Raw genomic sequence first — 11885 nt, 5'->3', positions numbered from 1 at the left:
TTGCTTGGATGTCGAGTATACATACAAACATGGAGCATCTTTTGACTTAACTTAATTTGTGTCGCATAGGTTTCAATTGTATTTAAAACGTTGTAACATGTTTAGACGTTGAACTACTTTGTAAACTTTGAAACATCTTTATAATTGAAATGAATGCGACATATTTTGGTCAAACGTTGTTTTAAAGACTTATGACCACGTAACGGGACCTAAGTAGACGGCGCCGTCAATGACGATTTTGTCGGGTCGCTACAGATGGTATCAGAGCCAGGCCCCGGACCAAACGTGTACAGCGAGGACGCTGTGTCCCATTAGGGGGAGGAATGTAACATCCGTGTTACATCCGTCCAACATCGGTTAGAGAGGGGAACGAAGCATGCCTTATAAGGGTGTGGAGACCTTTCCTAGCATGACGCGTTTTGGGACCACAAGCGCAGCAGATCCCATGAGAACTCAGTAGTTAAGTGTGCTCGGGCGAGAGCACTACCAGGATGGGTGACCTTCTGGGAAAGTGCTCGTCGTGTGTGGTTGCCAAGAAAAATCCGTGCACCTACGGGCAAAGCGAACAATATCATGCTACGGGAACGTGTTACCTGGGATGTCACAGATGGTATCAGAGCGTTGGTTGTAGGAATTTAGAGTTCATTGGTGTCAACCCCGAGTCATAGGGTACATTAGTGAGTCTAGACTACAACCGACATATAGACTTGAAGTAGGAATTACTTGACTACTTGTGCACTTATACTCGAACTCTTCTATTCATATCTAACTCTTATTCAATCTTAATCTCACGTTGTTTAATTTGATTGACACGCCACTTTGACTTAGTGAAATAATGTCGAATGCACATATGAATTAGGGTAATATAATTTTCGGGATTATATTACGGTGACCCATATGAACGTTCCGACATTATAACATAAAGAATTTAAGGCGAGTCAAGGAAAATTTTCTCTTTATCCTCATTCCATATCACGGTTAGTATTATTGAGAATACTAATCAACAATATTCTTGTGTTTTGAAGGAACAATGCCTTCTCGCCGTGTACCACGCCATGAAACACCCGAACAAGCTCTACAACGAATGATAGCAACTGCCGTGGATGCGGCCATGGCCGGTCACTCATCCAAAAACAATAACAATAACAACAACCACAACAACCACAACAACAATGGAGCCGGTAATTCAAAGGAGGGATGCTTCTATAAAGCTTTCATGGGGTGCAAACCTCACACCTTCTATGGAACCGGGGAACCGGTTGTGCTCACCCGATGGTTTGAGCAAACGGAAGCCGTCTTTAGTATAAGCGGTTGTCGGGACCAAGACAAGGTCAAATACTCCACTCATACATTCGCCGGTGTCGCTCTCACTTGGTGGAACACCTATGTGCAATCGGTGGGTACCGATGAAGACCACGCCCTCTCTTGGCCGATTTAAGGGAAAAGATGATCATCGAATATTTTCCTCGTGAAGAAACCCGAAGGCTAGAACAAGAGCTAAGAACTTTAAAAGCGGTCGGAAACGATCTCAAGGCCTATAATCAACGATTTTCTGAACTAGCCTTGATGTGCCCAAACCTTGTGAACCCCGAATCTTTAAGGGTTGAACTTTACATGGATGGTCTTCCAAAGAGCATTAAACATGGGGTAATGTCATCCAAACCCACTAATCATCAAGAAGCTTTGAATATGGCTCGTAAATTGATTGAAACGGTGGATGAAATCGTAGTACCGGCACCTAAGGCCGAAGATAAATTGGGTGGCAACAAAAGAAAATGGGAAGCCACTCCATCAAGCAACTACCACACAACACCTTCACCAAAAAGCCTTTCACCTCCGACGACAAGAAAGGTTATGTCGGGAATAAACCATTTTGCAACAAGTTCCACAAACATCATTATGGTGAATGTGGCAAGCCATTTTGCAACAAATGTCAAAGGAGTGGCCATGTGTCCAACGATTGTAGAAACACCGCTCCCGTTGCTCAAAAGGGGCCCAATGCATCAAGACCGGGTGTTTGTTTTGAATGTGGCCAACCGGGTCATTATAGGAATGCGTGCCCAAAGAAGAAAGCTAACCCCAATGCACGTGGCCGAGCTTTCAACATCAAAGCCGAGGAAGCCCGATATGACAATGAACTAGTCACGGGTACGTTTCTTCTCAACAATTCTTATGTCTCTTGTATATTCGATTCGGGTGCCGACAAGAGTTTTGTATCCAAGACTTTGACTCATTCTTTTAGCACTCCACCACTCCCACTAGATACTACTTATACCATTGAAGTAGCCAATGGAAAACTATTGAGTGCCGATAAATTTTACCGGGGGTGTACGTTAAACTTAATGGGTAAAGAGTTTGAAATTGACTTGATACCTATGGAACTAGGGAGCTTCGATGTAATAATTGGTATGGATTGGTTAACCAAAACGAAATCTCACATCCTATGCGATCTTAAAGCGATTCGAATTCCTATCGAGAATGGTGAACCCTTGATTGTCTATGGCGATAAGAGTTGCACCGGACTCAACCTCATCTCGTGCCTTAAAGTTGAAAAATACCTTCGTAAAGGTTGTTTCGCGATCCTAGCCAACGTTAATAAAGTCGAGGCCGATGAGAAGCATATCGATGATGTGCCAATTGTTAGTGACTTTTCTGATGTATTTCCAGACGAATTGCCGGGACTTCCACCTCATCGACCGGTTGAATTCCAAATCGATCTTATTCCGGGAGCCGCACCCGTAGCATGTACACCGTATAGACTTGCTCCATCTGAAATGTAAGAATTGCAAAGTCAAATTCAAGAACTACTTGACCGTGGTTTTATCCAACCTAGCCATTTACCATGGGGCGCTCCGATTTTATTCGTTAAGAAGAAAGATGGATCCCTACGAATGTGCATCGATTATCGTAAACTAAACAAATTGACGGTCAAGAACCGATATCCTCTTCCACTCATCGATGACCTCTTTGATCAACTACAAGGATCTCGTGTATATTCAAAAATCGATCTCCGCTCGGGTTATTGATGTTATGCGAGGTGTATACGAAATAGTTATATTTTTATTGCGAAATACTATTAAATACGATACAATTTTACACAAGTTATTTATTTATTTATAGAGTGGATATACCTAAACCTTGCTACAACACTATAGGCAGTGTACCTATTCGTACAGTAGTGTAGTTTTTAGTAAGTCCGGTTCGTTTCGCAGGGAGCTAGCCAAGTTTAACGCTATATTTTTAAACTATAGTTGTATATATATATATATATATATATATATATATATATATATATATATATATATATATATAAGTAGTATTATTATTATAAAAAGGGGGTTTTACCGTTTAATGACCGGTGTCGATTTTAAAACTTTAGTCGCAGTTAAAACCTAATGTAAAATATTAAAAATAAATATAGCTTAATTTAAAGCGTAAAATAAATAACGATAATTAAAGTGCGATAAATTAAAGTGCGATAAATAAAATGACAATAAATTAAAAGTGTGATAATTAAAAAGTACGATAATTAAAAAGGCGATAAGATATAAAACAAAGGAATTATGCTTATTTATACTTCCGTAATCATGATGTTTGACGTATTGATTTTAATTTATTACCATAGGTTAATTGTCCTTTGTCCTGGATTATTCAATATGTCCATACAGTTTTTGTCCATAACAGTCCATCAGTCATAAATATAAAGTGCGAGAGTTCTCGTCAAATTATCCTTATACCCGAAGTCAAATATTCCAACTAATTGGGGACTCGAACTGTAACAAGGTCTTAATACTTTGTTTAATGAATACACCAGGTTATCGACTGCGTGTAATCTAAGGTTTCAATACTTTGTTAATAATTACACCAATTACCCTTGAATGTAATCTACCCCTGTATCAACGAGTCCATTGACTATTAATCCATTCCCGTGTCCGATTAAATGAACAATTATTAGTATTTATAAATATCCCGCCCATCGTGTCCGATCGAGTGTATATGGTTATTTATAGATACGTCAAATTGTAAATCTCTATATTAAATTAACGAACTATCATTCAGTTAAACAAATATAAAGCCCATTAATAGTCCATAGTCCAATTTCCACAAGTGTCGGTCTTTTGTCCAAACCCCAATTATGGTACAAAGCCCAATAACCCCGTCTTTAATATTTAGCCCAACATCACGATTACTTATGCTTAAATAAGCATAATAATAACTTAGCTACTAGACATTAATTTAAAAAGGTTGAACATAAATTACAATGAGTATTAATCGCGTAGCGTTACACGGACAGAATTCCGACTTACAAACTTAAAACATTCGCCACTATAACCTTATTATTATTAAACTTAAATTAAAATTAAAATTATAATATATATATATATATATATATATATATATATATATATATATATATATATATATATATATATATATATATATATATATCGTATATGATATGAGAAAGGAAAAGAAAAAGATGTTGAAATCGATCAGAATGCGCGGTCTTTTATAGGCCCACGTTTCACTGTACAGCTCTACGAGTGCGGAGCTTTTGTGCTTCACAGCTCCACGAGTGTGGAGGTCTGGATTCCAGCTCATAGATTAAATCCAAATCGTGGGCTGCGTATAATTATAATATATAATAATATATATAATTATTTATATATTATATTATATTCTTGTGCATAGTTGACTTGTAATTTTTGGTCCGTTGCGTCGCGCGCTAAAAGTTGGTTCATGTCTCGGTTCTGGATTTTCGAACACCTTTTCGTACGATTTAATATCTTGTACTTTGTGTTTCACGGCTTGTACTCTTGTAATTTTTAGACGTTTCTCATCAATAATTTGAACCACTTGGATTGTACTTTGTACTTTTTAGCTTTTTGGTCATTTGCGTCTTCAATTCGTCGAATCTGTCTTTTGTCTTCACCTTTTATTATTTAAATGAATATCACTTGTAAATAGAACAATTGCAACTAAAAGCTTGTCTTTCTTGAGGGATAATGTTATGAAATATATGTTCGTTTTTAGCATTATCAGTTATCATCAATTAAGGGTTAAGGGGGAAGATGTCTCCAAAACCGCTTTTCGGACTCGTTATAGTAGTTATGAATTTCTTGTAATGTCATTTGGTCTCACTAACTCACCGGCGGTATTCATGGATCTTATGAACCGCGTGAGCAAACCGTATCTCGATAAGTTCGTTATTGTATTCATCGATGAAATATTGGTCTATTCTAAAAGCGAAGAAGAACACGAACAACACCTTCGACTCGTGCTCGAACTCTTGAGATAAGAACGACTCTATGCCAAATTCTACAAGTGTGAATATTGGTTGAAGGAAGTTCAATTTCTCGGTTATATCGTAAGCGACCAAGGTATTAAGGTCGATCCAGCAAAGATCGAAGCCATTAGTAAATAGGAGACTCCTACTACTCCTACTCACGTTTGTCAATTCTTAGGCCTCGCCGGGTATTAGCGTAGGTTCATCGAAAATTTCTCTTTGGTTGCACATCCTCTAACCGCGTTAACTTACAAGGGAAAGAAATTCATTTGGGCGACCGAGCAAGAATCCGCGTTTCAAATCGTGAAGACAAAGCTAACCACCGCTCCTATCTTGTCACTTCCCGAAGGCAATGATGATTTTGTTGTATATTATGATGCCTCGAAACATGGATTTGGGTGTGTATTGATGCAACCAAAGAGAGTCATTGCTTATGAATCTCGACAACTAAAAATTCATGAACGAAGCTACATGACCCATGATCTCGAACTCGGAGCCGTTGTCTTTGCACTTAAAATATGGAGACACTATCTTTATGGAACCAAGAGTACTATCTTCACCGATCAAAAAAGCCTTCAACACATCTTCGATAAAAAGCAACTAAATATGAGACAACGACGGTGGATTGAAACTTTGAACGATTATGATTGTGAGCTTCGTTACCATCCGGGAAAGGTAAACGTAGTAGCCGATGCCTTAAGTCGAAAAGAAAGAACGGTGCCTCTTCGTGTCCGAGCTTTAAACATAACCATTCACACCAACCTCAATAGTCAAATTCGTGTTGCCCAAGACGAGGCTCTCAAGGATGAAAACATCTCTCTCAAACACTTGAACGTCTTCGCCTCTCGATTCGAAGTTAAGGAGACCGGACTTCGATATTTCGCCGAAAGAATTTGGGGGCCTAGTTATGGGGACTTACGAAGCCTTATTTTAGACGAAGCCTATAAGTCAAGATATTCGATTCACCCCGGTGCCAATAAGATGTACCATGACCTTAAAGAACAATATTGGTGGCCGAACATTAAAAGGGACGTTTCTACTTATGTTGGAAGGTGCCTAACTTGCTCCAAAGTCAAAGTCGAACATCAAAGACCGTCCGGACTACTTCAACAACCCGAAATCCCGTAATGGAAGTGGGAAAGGATAACAATGGATTTTATCACCAAACTACCAAAGACGGTGGGCGGTTATGATACTATTTGGGTTATTGTTGACCGTCTCACCAAGTCCGCACACTTCCTAGCTATGAAGGAAACCGACAACATGGAAAAACTTGCACAACTTTACATTAAAGGGATCGTAGCCCGTCACGGTGTGCCCTTATCGATTATTTCTGACCGAGATGGCTGTTTTGTTTCTAGATTTTTGCGTACTTTACAAGAAGCGTTGGGAACGCGTTTAGACATGAGCACCGCATACCATCCGCAAACCGACGGACAAAGCGAGCGCACAATTCAAACTTTGGAAGACATGCTACGAGCTTGCGTTATCGACTTTGTAAAATCTTGAGACAAGCACTTGCCTCTCTCCGAATTCTCCTACAATAATAGTTATCACGCGAGTATCAACGCCGCACCATTCGAAGTGTTATATGGTCGAAAATGTCGTTCACCCCTTTGTTGGGCCGAAGTAGGTGACACATAAATCACCGGACCCGAACTCATTCATGAAACAACCGAGAAGATCTTCCAAATCCAAGATAGGCTCTGGACGGCCCGTAGTCGTCAAAAGAGCTATACCGACAAAAGATGCAACGACCTCGAATTTCAAGTCGGTGACCGCGTAATGTTAAAAGTCGCACCTTGGGAAGGTATAATCCATTTCGGGAAACGCAGGAAGCTAAATCCGCAGTATATTGGTCCTTTCGAAATCTTGGAGCGAGTTGGAACCGTTGCTTATCGTTTAGATCTTCTGCCTCAACTGAGCTCCGTTCATCCTACTTTCCATGTGTCAAATTTAAAGAAGTGTTTTGCCGAACCCGAACTCGTCGTTCCTCTCGAAGAGCTTACTATTGATGACAAACTTTATTTTGTGGAGGAACCGGTTGAAATTGTGGACACCTCCGTCAAGACGCTAAAACAAAGTAGAATCCCGATCGTTAAGGTCCGTTGGAATGCCAAAAGGGGACCCGAGTTTACTTAGAAAAGGCAAGATCAAATGCAAAGGAAATACCCTCATTTATTCGTGGATTCGGAAACGCAAGATCTCGAGGAAGAAACCACGACTACTACGCCTACTTAAATTTCGGGACGAAATTTCTTTTAAGGAGTAGGTAATGTAACATCCCGCCTTTTTCCGTTTACTTTCCGTTTAATTATCTTAAAGTCCGTTATATAATTATAACATCTTCCGTTAATACGCATTTTAAAATATTTCGTTTAGGTAATTCACGCACCCGCTCTTAAACTTGAGGTACTAAACTTGCCAAGTGACCAAAGTCTTGACTAGGTCAAATGGTCAACTCTTCCTCCTCCACTCATTCATCACCTCCGCACTTTCTAATACTTCCACTTTTTACTCTCAAACCCTCAATCAAAGAATCATCATCCATTTTAAATCTAGCAAGCGTTCTTCAAAATAAATTGCATATTTAGAATCCTTGCAACTTCCTCTTCAAATCCATACCAACTTCATTGCATTTGGGTAACTTTCTAAAAACACTAGATTCCTTGTTCTTGATGTTTTTAACTTATAAAAGTGTTAATTAGTGTCTATGGCTCATGTTTAACATGAATATATGATTTGTATGCTCGATCTTGTTGTTTTGAGATGAACTTGAAATTTGGTGTATTTGATCTTGTGATTTGGTTGCTTAAATGTTGTTAGATGTTAAAAGTGCATGTATTAAATGTATTACTAGCATAACTAGCTTCATTTTGATGTGTAGGTTGATTAAGGAAACTTCATTAACATGATTATTATTTTGGTGATTTGGGTTAGGGTTTGATCGGATTGATTATGAACTTTGATGCATTAAATGCTATGAAATGTTATTGATAAGTGTTTAGTTGCAATGTGTGTTCAATTACCTTCGAAACGGCATAGCATACATGTAAATTGGTTGCCCGAATCATGAAACGCATTTAATGAACTTGAGTGTAATAAATGGTGAGCATTTAATGCGATTTTGGATGTTGTAAATGTTAAATTGATTGATGAAATGTGCTTAGCTGCGTTCCTCGTCAAAATACATTTACGACGATATAAGATACATGTTTTGATTGTTTGCGGATCATAAATTGTGATTGTTTGAAGTTTGGTTCGTGCACTTGTGTAATTCCAGCAAACAGGACCTGGGTACTGGTTGGGACGCCGTCCAAACATCTAGATGCTGTCCAGCTCTTCACATCTGGACGCCGTCCAGCCAATCTGGACGCCGTCCAGATGAACTACCAGGTTCTGATTTGGTTGGCCGTTTACCATTTAATTCTAACCATGCTACGTACCCCAGATTCACATGTAACTTGTTCTAACATGCTTATATATGATTAAAAACCTCAGAAAATAGTTCGGGACCCGACCCGAACGTGTTGAGTTTTTCGTTGACTTTGACTTGACCTAAGTTGACCTTTATCCAAACTTAACCAAATACTTATGCAATCGTTCTAACATGCTTTTATACTTGAATCTTGCATGAAACTTGACAATTTGATTCACATGCTACATTAATCGAGTCGTAACGAGCCATAGAACTAATTGAACACTTTGACCAACCGTGTTTACCGATATTGATACAACCTATTTGTTTAGGTCAAGACTAGCATTCGTTCTTGCACACGTTACTTTGTAAAGTACCTTATTTACTGGTGCACTCAAGGTGAGATCATAGTCCCACCTTTTCAACAACTTTTACTTTTAAACTATGGGATGAGAAACATATACGTATCATACTTTTATGCTTTGAACACAAGTACGAAAACAAACATTCCACAGCGAGTTAGAACAAAAAGCCTCAATTCAATTATCATTAGGTATACTTGCAGGGTGTAAACGTGAATTTATGTTATGTGATCACATTGGGCTTGACGAGCCCTCATTCGAACGGTTCGCTACCGTTAGCGGATGAAATATATTTTTGAGTGTAGTGTATGTTCTAACACTATGTAACAGGGTACAAAACAGTTAAGTCTTGATAATTGGGTGCTCGCAAACATACTTTTGGAATACAAATGATTTGGATAATCAACTATATTAAATCTTGTGGTTCAAAAATAATGTTACTATTACACCTATGATTTCACCAACATTTTTCGTTGACAGTTTTCTATATGTTTTCTCAGGTCCTTGAACGCTAGGTGATACATGCTTCCGCACTTTATTTTTGATACTTACTTGGATGTCGAGTATACATGCATACGTGGAGCGTCTTTTAACTTAACTTAATTTGTGTCGCATAGGTTTCAATTGTACTTAAAACGTTGTAACACGGTTAGACGTTGAACTACTTTGTAAACTTTGAAACATCTTTATAATTGAAATGAATGCGACATATTTTGGTCAAACGTTGTTTTAAAGACTTATGACCACGTAACGTGACCTAAGTAGACGACGCCATCAATGACAATTTTTTCGGGTCGCTACACGGATGACTCGACTTGGGTGCCGTTAGATGAGATTTCCTTGAACAATAAGCTAGAGTATGTTGAAGAACCGATAGCTATTCTTGATGAAAAGGTTAAATTATTGTGTAACAAGGAGGTGAAGACTTTAAGGTCCAATGGCGTCATCGAAAGGGTTCCGAGTTTACGTGAGAATCTGAAGAGTTTGTTTTGGTTTATCTTCCGGCTTGTCATGCGGCTTGGATCGCGAGGACGCACTCCGATTCAAGTGGGGGAGAGTTGTAACATCCCGTTTTTCCCATACGTGAATTAAGGTATATATTTTATCGTTAGTACGCTTATAACTCGTTCGTTTATGTGATGAAATAAATACAGTGTTAGTTGATGTGTAAATATATATATATATATACATATATATAAATATTTAAGAACGCACGCATGTATAAGTATATGCATGAGTTTTAATAGTGTCAGGTCATGTGAGGCTTATAGACAAAGTTTGGGCGAATATGTATAGCGGGAACGAGGTGTACTAGTCGTATAAATCAATGGTTCAGCTAAGTTGTCGAATTGGGTCAGTTACAGGCCATTGCCGCGCCGCGAGGCTCTTGGGCGCGCTGCGACAAACAACACAAATCAAAGTCAGTAGGGGAAACAAGCAACTCGAATTTTACGTGCATTGCCGCGCCGCGACATATGGGGTCGCGCCGTGACCCACTGGGTGAACTGGTTCTGGTTTTAGCTTTTAAAAGAGTGGATCAAGGGTATTTTTGTCTTTTCGTGTGTAGATCTGATTGAGACTTTAAGTCTCAGCCACTTATCTCATTTAATTCATTTCTTTTCTCTTTTCTTTCTCTATTTCCTCTCAAAACATAAAACCCAATTGAATTCAAAGTGAGATTTGAGAGTGAAGACTTGAGGTTTGATCTTTGGAGCAAGAAGTAAAGTTGCTCTCCTCGTTCTTAGCTTCGAGTGGATAGTGTTGGTAAGTCTTAACTCTGTATTTTGAGTTTTAGTTAATTTATGGCTAGGGTTTGGCCATTTGAGTCTTGTAAGACCCATTTGGGGACTTAATGGGTGGATTTGGGTTAATATGTTGCAAGAAAACCCAAAAGGTGTTAGTCTAGGGTTTTAGTCACATGGATTGAGGTTGTAAGTGTTAAATGGTGTTGTTAGTCACTAGTACACTTGTAAATGATGAAAGAATTGTAAATAGGTCAAGTTTGACCAAATTTGTAAGTCTAAGTGTTAAAATGGGTCAAATGGGTAATGTTGACCTAATTGAGTGAAATGGGTATGAAATACCCAAAGTTTGTGTTAGTCAGAGTTAGTAGACTTTAAATCACTAACTTTAATGATTAAAGATGAGTCTTGGCCATTTATGGGCGGTTTTGGTGTAGTTGAGTTATTTAATGCAATTGGGTCATTAAATGCTCAAGTGTAAGTATTGTGGTTGGTTCCACAAGTTGTGTATTGAATGTGTACTTAATATATTAGGTACATTGCTTTGAAGTTTCGGAAGTGCATAATCATCATCTTGGTGTTAAGGTGAGTGGAATAATTATGCGTGTACGTATATAATGTACTTATTTGTGTAGCGTGGAATGTGGAATTGTCGCGATATTTAAGACACCACATTCTATGTAACGAGTGGAATTGTCGCGATGTTTAAGACACCACTCATTTGATTTGATTGACATGTGGAATAGTCGCGGTGTTTAAGACAACACATTGTCATGGGAGTGAAATTGTCGCGGTGTTCAAGACACCACTCATTTGGTTTGATTAACATGTGGAAGTGTCGTGGTGTTAAGACACCACATTGTCATGGGGGTGAGTTAATCGCGGTGTTCAAGACATCACCCGGGGGATTAGTGAATACGCGGAGTAATGTACATTAATGGATGTTATGAACTCCGACGGTCTTTCAAGTACCGTTCCCTTGTTCGATTGGTTAACCATGGTTGTGTGAATTTGTATTTAGCATATTAAATTGTGAACCATATGCTATTGTTATTGCTAGCTTATTGTGAATCGCG

The sequence above is a fragment of the Rutidosis leptorrhynchoides genome, chromosome 3, assembly GCF_046630445.1.
Source record: "Rutidosis leptorrhynchoides isolate AG116_Rl617_1_P2 chromosome 3, CSIRO_AGI_Rlap_v1, whole genome shotgun sequence".
NCBI lineage: Eukaryota > Viridiplantae > Streptophyta > Magnoliopsida > Asterales > Asteraceae > Rutidosis > Rutidosis leptorrhynchoides.
Note: the sequence above shows the minus strand (reverse complement) of the source record.